The 12354-nt window shown below is 35.3% G+C and overlaps 1 pseudogene; it reads right to left on the minus strand.

Annotated features, from left to right (window-relative positions):
- Positions 1-290: 290 nt before the first annotated feature.
- The window catches only part of LOC102960196, a 59814-nt pseudogene continuing 47750 nt past the window's right edge, over positions 291-12354 (minus strand).

Raw genomic sequence — 12354 nt, forward strand, 5'->3', positions numbered from 1 at the left:
ATGTATTAATTTCAGGTGTACAACATAGAGATTTGGTATTTATATACATTATGAAATGATTACCACAGTAAGTCTAGTTACCACCTGACACTGTACAAAGTTGTTACAATATTGTTGACTATATCCCTTATGTTCTACATTACATCCTCATATCTGATTTATTTCATAACTGGAAGATTGTACCTCTTAATCCCTTTCTTTACCCAACCCCTCACTTCCCTGTGGCAACTATCAGTTTGCTCTCTCCTTTTTTTTTTTTTTTCAACATCCAAAATCTTTTTAATAACAAGTCAAGATCTGGGGTTCATTTTTGTAGCCCTGCTGGCCCTGTGGCCTCTGGTGTGCTCAAACTTCCAGCCCTCTGGCCGCACGTAGGGTTTGGTGTGGCTGTGCAGGTTTCCTGAGGCTTTGCCAAACCACTCGGCCCTTGCGTGGACCAGAGAGCAAGACTGTGCCACACAGCCCTTGGGGGAGTCCAGGGCCAACAAACTGGTCAAAGGTGAGGATCTTGCCTCCAGCTTTGAGGATGTGGATCCGGGCATGGCGGCTCACCAGCAGCACGTACACCTTCAGTTTGGGCACCTCTTGGACATGCACATCCTTGCAACCACAGTTGTTTTGTCTTCACAGCCAGGCAGCTTCATCTTCAGGATTATCCCGTAAAGGGACAGAAGTGGCCAGCTGGTGTGACTCATGAACAACCTCTTCAACACAACTTAGTTAAAGGTGGAGTTGGTTGGTCTGGCCAGAAACCTGTAGAGCTTGACCACAGTCTCATAGAAGTCCTCGATCTGGGGCTCCTTGCGCGGAAACCTTTGGGTCCTTGTTTTGGCGGATGTCAACTCCCACTATGGCGCCTCCTGCTCAACCAGTTCCTGAAAGAGAGAAGCATTTTGTTCTCTTTCAGAGTTGCATTTTAATGGTAACATAGAACCATGGAATAAATAAAAGACTAAATCTAAAATTAGGTTAGACATATTCATTTGTGTTCACTAGTCTGTAGTTCCTATCTCAGAAAGCTTTCTTGAGTACTAAGTAACTTAATACATAATCGACAATTAGAACAGTGTCTAACATATAGCAAGTGCTCAATTAATATTGGCTATTATTATTCAAAAGATTTTTGGTCTCTCTATATTAGCAAAAATTACTAATGGCTCCGATAAGCAGATGACATTACATTTCTCCTGGTTTCTCTCATTAAAGCAGCAAAGTTGAATATTAATGAGTATAGAGAATTATGTTGTCATGCATGTTAGTCTGGAAAATATAAATTCATCTCATAAAAAAGTCAAAGGATCAAAGAAGGTTTTTACTGTTAATTGGAAACAAAGTGTCATTGGTGTCCTGATTTAAAGGGCACTCAATTATGATTAGCTAATAAAAAAAGAATAAAGAAATAAAGAAAAATAGTTAAGGTTAAAGTGAAGTTATTATTAGCCTTTAGTTCACTAAAATCTTTTCCTCATAGCCCTTGGCACCAAATAAAATTAAATATAGAAAAGTTTCATAATTCACGATGACATTCTCAGTGTTAAGACATTTTTAGATAAAAAATGCATTACTGAAAGCATACTTGAAAATTATTAGATGCAATATTTTTATAGCCAAAAGCACTTAAATTTTAAGAATTGAACAACTGGAGGACTGGATACTATTTATGGATTTAGATTTAGTCACTTTCATAAGTTAAAATTCTTTCTGTAAGCCACCTGTTCTTTCTCTCTCTTTAGAAATGGATTTGTTAAAAATATCTCAGGATTCTGACTATTCTCTAGTCTAAGGAAACCACATCAAGAGCAAAGTAGGATATTTTTCTTAATTATTGGTAAAGACTTTGGACAGGTTCATGGACAGACAGTTCACTAATTTGTTACACTCTTCTAGTAACATTTGAAAAAATCATCTGAAAAATCTCAGAATAGACACTGCCTAAAATAAAACCAAGCAACTGACCTAAGTTCAGTGAAGTACTGAGAATATATACTACCTTAAACTTTAGCTTAATGAGTCCCTTAATTAGGGAGGACATAATCTAAGGTGCTAAAAAGTCATGTGGCTGAGTATTTGAATTATTGTATGTTTACATCAGTTGAACTAGAAGCTATAATTATCAATTAGGGAAAGCCTGAATTAAAAGTTCTTCTAAGGAAGTATTAATGACATGCTTTCTTTATGTGCTTTAGACACATTTATTCACACACAGTTATTCATTTCCAGAAATAAGAAACTGAGTAAACGAACCACTAAAAAAGATAATTGTTTAAAAATGTAGTATTGTCCAAAAACAACAAATAACAGTCTCTGCTTACATACAGTCTTTCTCCACACAGTATATTTCGTTTTAAGTACATCTAATATATTTTGAAGTGTAACCTTTTATTTAGTCCATTATTGTAATTTACCATTAAAATAAAACTCTGAAAATGATGTTTACAAAGAATCATAAAGTACATGGGAAAATGCATAAGAGATGCAACGTATGAGGAAAAAAGGAAAGTGACATACAGCTGTATATAGAATATTAGCTGTAAATCTTGCTGTTTTCTCAATTTTTTACAATAAGCATATATTATTTTTAAAGTCAGAAAGCATATTTATTCAATGGAATTCTAGTCAATAACCAAATTATGGTTGGATAATTACAACACCCAACCAGTTTGTTTGTCTAATGATTCTACGAAAGTATAATTTATCATTTCAGCATTTCATATCATGGAACCCAACTTAGAAAATAATTCATTACCTACTCTTTTATATATTGATGATGATAATCAAGGCAGAAGCCCTTTATAAAATACATTTTTAGCCTTTAGCATGACAGGTTAAACAGAAGGAAGACTTTTTTTGCTTTGTAGAGTTATTAGCTGAAACCATCAACAGTTATAAATAAGCAAGCAACATCTTGTCAAGCTGCCCATGACCTTGATATGTTATCACATACCGAACATTGACTGGGTTTACAAAGATATACCTTAAACGTTCTGCTTCCCATTGACTAAAATATATTCATTGTGCATTTCATTCTACTTCACAATTTTTGAAAATCCAGTTTAATGGCTTTTTTCTTACATTATAATATTTAGTTATAATCTTTTCCTATATTATAAAACTTTACATAATATAGGATTTATTTAACTCTTTATTCCTCCTTCTGGATGAGCTCTGCTGGCATTTTATTACTCTTTCACCAGGGCCATGTCTAGCTTTTTTCCATATATCTCACAGGTAAAACAAAAGTTCTATTTAAGAAAAAAAAAAAAAAAAAGACTGGCTTGCGCAGTTGTGGGATTTTATTGATTGATTGATAAGAAAATCTATCTGGGGATTGCCTTGAAAAGTCAGAAGTTTCAGTATGGATTTAGACATCCTAAACTCCATTTTCAAGACAACACCTTGGAAACAATCAGTAGAATCAAGTAAATCATTATGAAAATTATAGTAATTGTGTTTTCCAGGCCTGGGTGTTTTCTTTTAATGAATTATGAGAGCAAAGCCTATTACATTATTAACCAGGAAAATAATTAAACAGTATTTTTTAAGAAGAGAAAATAGAAATCAAACCAATTTTAAGAGCACATCAATAAAAAGAACAGAGTTTGGAGCAATACATTACAAATGAACAGAATTTAGGATGTTTGTAGTTCTTTTTTGATTTAAACAGGCATTAGTTTACTTTCTAAATCCAATTTGTATTTACATACATTCACCAGAATTGTAAAATATGAAAAAGTGAAACTAGAATTTTGCATATATAAAGACACTTTTCAGATTATGATTCCAAGAAGGGGGTAGAGTGGGTATAACCCTCTTGGAAAACTGTACTAACAATTTAGTAATTTGAGTAGACCCTGGCCTCAACAAACATGAAGTTAATGATTCTGCACACTCATTTATCACTTACTGAAGTTCTCTTTTAATGACATTTATGTGATTCCTAGGTATAAATTAGTTTTCTTATTTTTAGTTTTTAATAGATATTTCTCTGATATCTGATATTTAGCACTTTATGTATCATATTTTCAGCTCTAATTGCATTTACCAGTATACTAAAATTACACTGTCTTTGAATAAAAATACTATGTGAAAAATATGTGCTACAACAATAACTATGACTTCAGAGAAAAATATGTACTACAACAATAATTGTGACTTCAGAGAAGTTAATCTTAGGGAGATGGCAGATGGTCTCCCTTCAATAATCCTTTAAGAACTCCAGGTGGGACCACATGTAGGTGTGATGAAAAAATCAATAAAAGTTCACTGTTAAGTATCTCATGTGTTCAATTCTATCTTGGGACATAAGAGGGGTAAGACCAGAGTGGAGTGGATATTGAAAACTCAGGAAACTGTCAATGTCCTCAAGATATTTACAATAGACTTGGATAAAATAGTTAATGAATGATATAAGAACCAAATTCAGTGATCAATTGTGAGGTACAGAGATTGATATATCATGAAGCTAATAAAATGTAAGCTTCAGAGACAGTTACTAGAATGGATGCTTTACAAGGTCCTGGGGGGGATAGTTTGCCAGGGCTGCTATAGCAAAATACCACAGACTGATAACCTAAACAAAAGAAATGTATTTTCTTAGAATTCTGGAGGATAGAAGTCTGAAATCAAAGTGTCATCAGGTCTGGTTTCTTCTTCTCTTTTTTTTTAAGTACCATTTTTCTCTTTTCTTATTTATTTATTTATCTATCTATCTATTTATTTATTTTTGAGGGAGATGGTAAAAGGAGAGGGAGAGAGAGAATCTCAAGCGGGCTCCACACCCAGCGCTGAGTCCAAAGCAGGGCTCAATCTCGCGACCGTGAGATAAGGATCTGAGCCAAAATCAAAAGTCAGATGCTTAAACTGACTGAACCACCCAAACGCCCTAGGTCTGGTTTCTTCTGAGGCAGCTCTCCTTGTAGATAACCATCTTCTCCCTGTGTTTTCATATAGCATGTGTCTTTGTCCTAATCTCTTCTTTTTACAAAGATTCCAACCATATAGCCTCATTTTTACTTCATAATTTATTTAAAGACCTTATCTCTAAATACAGTCAGACACACTTCAGCCCATAATACTATGCCCTCTGGCCACCCACATTTATGTCCTTACCACATGCAACTTATATTCACCCCATCCCAAGAGCTACAAAAGTCTGAACCTATTCCAATATCAATTCTAATTCCAGTCTTATCTAAATCTCATCTAATTCAGATATGGCTTAGACTCCAGGTTTGATGCATTCTGAGGCTAAGTCCTCTCCAGCTGTGAAGCTGTGAAGTCAAACAAATTATCTGCTTCCACAATACATTAGTGGGACAGGCATAGGATAGACATTCCCATTCCAAAAGGAAGAAATTGAAAACAAGAAAAGGATTATGAGTTACCAGCGAGTCCAAAACCTAGCAGGTTAATGCCATTAGATTTTAATAATTATTATTCAGGATTAATCCTCTTTAGTTTTGATGCTCTCCCTCCGGCTCCAGCAGTGTGACAGTCACACTCCCTTGGCTCTGGGAGGTGGCCCTGCCCCCTCGACTCTGGATGTTTGCCTGACTCTTCTGGAATGGGGAAGAAGAAGGCTCTGTCCTCAGGCTTGTGTCTCCAGGGCCCATGGTAGCAGAGGCAGCTCTACTGACCTTGAACTTTCAGGGTAATTCTTCCCTTTACTTGAAACATAAAGCTTGTTTGCAGACAGATAGCTCTATTGGACCATCTTGTGGAATTCCAGAAGTCAGACAGCCTTATTTCATCTGTGGTATCACTGAAGTCCAAAATCAACTCTGGGACAGCTTGATTCCAGACTTCTGGTTATGAAATATAATTAAATATTGCTATTTATTTACTTCTGGTCAGAGATTTTTTTTGTTCCCAACTAAATGATAAGTGATGAAATGTGGAACGAAGAAAGGAGCAAGCTCCCTTATCAGCTATCATATTAGCAAATACTTTCTCTAGAAGGGTTAAGCATGTTTGTTGGTATAGAATTGTAAATAATGAGTTTTGGTTGAAATGAAAATTTCGGCTCTTTGGTACCCTCACTTGAAAGTTGTGCAGTCTCCATTGGTATTCTCCTCAAGGTTCATGCCATGCAGCTGTCTAATAGGGAAAAGCATTTTAAAATGATTTCTTTCTGATACTTACAGAACAGAACCCTTGTATTAGTATCTTTGTATGAGTTCTAATTTTCCATTTCACAGCAGCCAGTTTTATGTCATGTGGGGAACAAATTCAGGGTCATTCTTTTTAAATTTGAGACAGTTATCTGTACTGTTTAAGTAAAATGTAAACTGTGTGGGTGCTTTAGAGTGGTTGTCAATATTGACTAAATTGACAGAACAATTACTCAACTTTCTATTTCATTTGCCTTTGTACACATAGCCACAACTCAACTGGCTCAGTTAACTTACTCGGAGGAATTCATTTTCTATGAAAAGCTAAATTCTAACATGATACAATTTAATAATAGAGTGGAAATCTTGAGAGTGGGCAAACTTTCGAAGTAAGAATAACATTAAATTTGGTACTCAGATACTTGAGGGCAATTGTGGGTTAGGTTCATTTTAACAATTTCAATGACTCAGGCAGATTTATTCATTCAACAAACTTTCACTGAGACTTCCTATGTGCTTTTCACAGTGTTACATCTAGGGACACAATTTAAAATGTCAAGTCTCAGCCTTCAACAAATTCACAATCCACTGGGAAAATTAGACAAGAAGAGATAATTATGCACAGTATTGTAAGTGCAGTCAGTAGTAGGGTTGTAGAAAATAGTGTTTCAAGAAAATTAATGTGGTTGTATTATGTAAAGTGCACTTGAGTTAAGGATATCAAATTAGTAGTATAAAGTAGGTACTATTACTGTTCCTATTCTCTAAATAAGGAAACTTCAGAGAGATTCAGTAATAGTCTGGGATCACCAGATTATTCATTACTGTGTTCATTCATCAGAAACTTCTCTATGAGCCATGAATAGAGCAGCAATCAAGACAGACTGGACCCTGCCTTAAGGATCTTATAAGAGACCCAGGAGTGCTGTGGTAATTCAGAGAAAGAGATAATAGTACTGTATTTAGAATTGTAGTGGGGGCAATGGACATAAATACTAAAATTATACATTAAAAGGGCTCCTGGGTGGCTCAATCAGTTAAGTGTCCAACTTCAGCTCAGGTCATGATTTTGCAGTTGGCAAGTTGGAGCCCTAGTCGGGCTGTGTGCTGACAGCTCAGAGCCTGGACCCTGCTTCCTGTGTCTCCCTCTCTCTCTGCCTCTCCCTGGCTCGTGCTCTGTCCTTCTTTTTCTCTCTTAAAAATAAATATTTAAAAATAATAATAATAACATTAAATTAAACATTAAAGAACAGAGCTGAGAGTCAAGCTGGGTTTATCCCACTTTTCTATAAAAGGTAGCTCTCCTACATTCTGGCAGCGAGTTTATGGTCAGTGAGAAGGGCTTTGTTGATGCTTATATATATATGGGACTGCAGGACTCATTGAGTTATATTGTCTGAGTGGGCATTTACTTTAAAATACTTTAGGACTGCGGCGCCTGGGTGGTTCAGTTGGTTGAGTGCTGACTTCGCTCAGGTCATGATCTCGGGGTTTGTGAGTTCGAGCCACATTGGGCTTCCTGCTGTCAGCGCATAGCCCACTTTGGATCCTCTGTACCCCTCTCTTTCTCTGCCCCTCCCCAGCTCACTCTCTCACTCAAAAATAAATAAAACTTTAAAATACTTTAGGACTGTATAAGCAGTATGAGATGAGTAAGAGAAAAAATAATTCTAATTAAATTCCTAGGGGTGACTAATTACCATTTGAAGAGTTTTTATCTATAGCAACACTTGGAGGCTAGATAATTAACAGGTGAAGTATCTTAAATGAAACCATCACCTTAGGATTTTCTGATTTGTACAAGTAATGTTAAAAATAATTTTGATTGGAAAACATATCAGTGCTAAGATATTTGATTGGTTTGGAATAGTGCAAGAAGATTAACCTCCTTAATATGAGTGAGATGTTGAAAAATTGGCAAGCCCAAAAGTATGTTCCATGCACAACACATCTGTAGCTTATTGACCCTGCATCTCCACTTTACTGAAAATTTTACCACCTAGTATGACTACAAGGCTTCCGCATCCTGCCATGTAGGGTGGAAGAATGCAACTGCATTTGTTTCAGAGTGAGCCTTTCATACAAGGTGGATCTGAGGATACAGAAAAGAACTTTAAAAAAATTGATAAATAGGTTGCTAAGAAATATTAGTACCTTAGGTGGAATTTGGTCTGAGAATTGCTTTCTCCTGGTAGTAGGCTTCAGGGTTGAAGATAGGTAGCCTCTATTTATTTTCTAATTGTTGGAGGCTGCTGATATTTACCAGAAGAACCTGACATTCACAGAGTTGCCAAAAGAGCTTAGGTCTATTTGTTACAAAGGGTAATTCATTTCCAAAGGGGAACTAGGATCAATAGTTCCCCAAATATCAAACTATCCATGATTAGAATATTGGGGATCAGTGGGAGGAAAAGAATTGATGGTGTTGAGGGTAGCTTAGTAGGCTTGCTAATTTCTATAGGTTCTATCCTCTGGGTTAAGACAGAGCAACAGTACATTGCCTTTTCTCCTGAATGCTTCATAAACATAGTGAAGGTTCATTATTTCAATTCAACTAATACTCATTCTATTTCCTACTCAGGGCATTTGGTCATTAACCTAAATATTATTCAACACTGATTGCATGTTGAAATTGAGTGATATGGACCTCTAACTTCTAATTGGTTGTAGATTTTAATTAATACTTTTCATAGCATTGCAAATTTTACTTTTAGTTTTACAATGGTTTCTAGATCTCTCTCTCCCATCATTTGTCTTGCAATTTAACCTTTTCTTTCTATATTGCAATTCTGGCAATTGTATAATCCTAAATCTCAAGCTAATAATTAACTGTTACATTGTTCAATCTAAATATTTATTCTTTTATCCAGGAAGCTACCTTTCTTCTCAGCTTATGGAAGGGGTAGCCCTTAGATAGAGGGCTTTAGCACTCTCCTTTTAATTCTTATTATCTTAAATCTTTCATTCATGGCAATTATGATCTCCTCAACACAAAAGAAGTCTTCTCTCATTCTTTGGCTCTGTAATATCCTATTTAGTAATAGGATATATCCTATTTAGTAATAGGATATATCCTATTTCCCCTACCTTTCTATAGCTCATATTCTTCTCCCTCTCTGTGAATGTTTTCCTTGGCCATCTTCTGGTCTCATGTTTTGTAACTCTGCTGAACTACTCCCTCTTTAGGCCAGTCTCATCACTTTTTGTAGTTTCATCAAAGAGATTCATAAAGTAAATAGGTAGAACATAATGATTAGTTGAATGCTGGGAGCTGTAGGGGAGGAAAAATAATTTCCCCTCTACCTTTCTAAGCTTTTGGCTGAGACTTAATGTAATAAAAGATGAAGAAGAAAAAGAAATGGAAGTTTAATAGTATGTATACCTCATCTATAAACGGAAGATACTCAGGAAAACTGAGTAATTCCCTGAAACAGCCCAAGCTGCCACCTTAAATACCATCTCCAGCTAAAGACAAAAGAAGATGTTGGGAGGTGGGGAAGACAGTTATGGGAGGTTATCAGGAAAAGCACAGTAAACAAGAGTATAATTGTTATACAGATTTAGGTCATTACTTTCTCCATTGATAAGTTTCTAGAGATTAAATCATTATTCTCTTTCTGTTATAGAGAGGGAGACACCCTTGCAAATGAAGATTTTTCTTATACATCTGACCCTCGAAAAACATAGGTTTGAACTGCATGGGTCCACTTATACATGGATTGTTTAAAGTAGTCTTGTAAATGCATTTTGTCTTCCTAATGACTTTCTTAACACTTTTTTTCCTCTAGCTTACTTTATTATGAGAGTACAGTACATAATACATATACAAAACATGTGTTAATTGACTGCTTATGTTATTGGTAAGTCTTCAGTCAATAGTAGGCCACAGTAGTTAAGTTTTTGAGGAGTCAAAAGTTATACATGGAGTTTTTTAAAGTTTATTTTGAGAGAGAGAGAGAGAGAGAGAGAGAGAGAGAGAGAATGAGAGGGTATGACTAGGGCAGGGGCAGAGAGAGAGGGAGTTAGAGAATTCCAAGCAGGCTTCTCACTGTCAGTGCAGAGCCCAATGCGGGGTGGAACCCATGAACCATGAGATCATGGACTGAGCCGAATTCAAGAGTTGGAAGCTCAACTGACAAGCCACCCAGGTGCCCCTATACAGGGATTTTTGACTGCAGGTTGGTACCCTTAACTTCTGCATTGTTCAAAGGTCAACTATAAATGCAAATGTTCCTTACAAAAAGGTAACTTCTACTTGGTTTTTGGAGTTTCTTAATAATAACCAGCTAAGATAATACTCATAACAATGAGGCATATTTGGGAGTGGCAAATTCTATTCTCCTTCAGAGCCACATTGAAAGAGGAATTAGATATAGTGCTTAGGCTTCAAATCTGATATTCCTTTTTAAAAATTTTTTTAATGTTTATTTATTTTTAAGAGAGAGAGAGACAGAGTGTGAGCTGGGGAGGGGCAGAGAGAGAGGGAGACATAGAATCTGAAGCAGACTCCAGGCTCCGAGCTGTCAGCACAGAGTCTGATGTGGGGCTCAACTGACAAACTGCAAGATCATGACCTGAGCCGAAGTCGGACTCTTAACAGACTGAGCCACCCAGGTGCCCCCAAATCTGATATTCCTGAAACATATTAGTACCATCAATAAAATGGAAACTATAACAATTAACACGGCTCAAATACAAAATATTATAAGAGAATATTATGAAAAAGTATATGGTAATAAATGGGACATCCTAAAAGAAATGGATAAATTCCTAGAATCATACAGTCTTCCAAAACTGAATCAGGAAGAAATAGAAAATCTGAATAGACTGATTACTAGTAACAAGATTGAATCAGTAATTTAAAAACTCACAAGAAATGAAAGTCTAGAACCAGAAGCCTCTACAGGTGAATTCTACCAAACATTTAAAGAAGAGTTAATATGTAATCTTCTCAATTCCAAAAAAAAAAACCAAAAGACAAAACAGAATAAGAAAGAAAACTTCCAAATGTTTCCTATGAGGCCAGCATTATCCTGATACCATAACAAGGCAGACACTACAAAAAAAGAAAACTACAAGCCACTATGCCTGATGAACACAGATGCAAAAATTTTGAACAAATAAATCAAGTGGGATTTACTCCCAGGGATGCATGGAAGTTCAATACCCTCATATCAATCAATGTGATACATAACATTAACAATATGAAAGATAAAAATTATATGATCATCTAAGTAGATGCAGAAAAAATATTTGACAAAATTCAACATCAATTTATGGTAAAAATTCTGAACAAGGTGGATTTAGAGGGAACATATCTCAACATAAAAAAGTCCCTATATGAAAAGCCCACAACTAACACTATATGCAATGGTGAAAAACTGAAAACTTTTCCTTTAAGATCAAGAACAACAAGGATATCCCCTGTCACCACTTTTATTCAACATAATACTGGAAGTCTCAGCTGCAACCAGCAGACAAAAAATAAATAAATTAATTAAAAAAAATAAAAAGCATTGAAATTGGTAAGGAAGAAGTAAAACTGTCACTATTTACAGATGACAGAGATGACATGACACTATTTTTTGAAAACTTAAAGATCCTACCAAAAAACTATTAGAATTAATAAATGGATTCAGTAAAGTCACAGGATACAAAATTACACAGAAATTGGTTCGATTTATATATGCTAATAATGAAGTAGCAGAAAGAGAAATTAAGAAAACAATCCGTTTATGATAGCACCAAAAATAATAAAACACCTATGAATAAATTTAACCAAGGAGGTAAAAGTCTTGTACTCTGAAAACTGTAAAACATCGATGAAAGAAATTGAAGGCAACACAAACAAATGGAAGGATATAACATGTTCATGGACTGGAAGAATTAATATTATTAAAAAGTCCATACTATCAAAAGAAATCTAAATATTCAATTCAATCACTACTAAAATATCAATAGTATTTTTCACATAACTAGAACAAATAATCTTAAAATTTGTATGGAACCATAAAAGACCCTGAATTAAAGACCAAAGCAATCTTAAGAAAAAAGAACAAAACTGGAGGTATCACAATCCTAGATTTCAAGATATAGGACAAACTGTAGTAATCAAAAACAGTCTGGTACTGGCACAAAAACAGACACATAGATCAGTAAAATAGAATAGAGAATCCAGAAATAAACCCATGATTAATCAATCTTCAACAAAGGAGGCAAGAATATGCAATGGGAAAAAGACAGT

The sequence above is a fragment of the Panthera tigris genome, chromosome X (genome assembly GCF_018350195.1).
Source record: "Panthera tigris isolate Pti1 chromosome X, P.tigris_Pti1_mat1.1, whole genome shotgun sequence".
Classification (NCBI taxonomy): domain Eukaryota; kingdom Metazoa; phylum Chordata; class Mammalia; order Carnivora; family Felidae; genus Panthera; species Panthera tigris.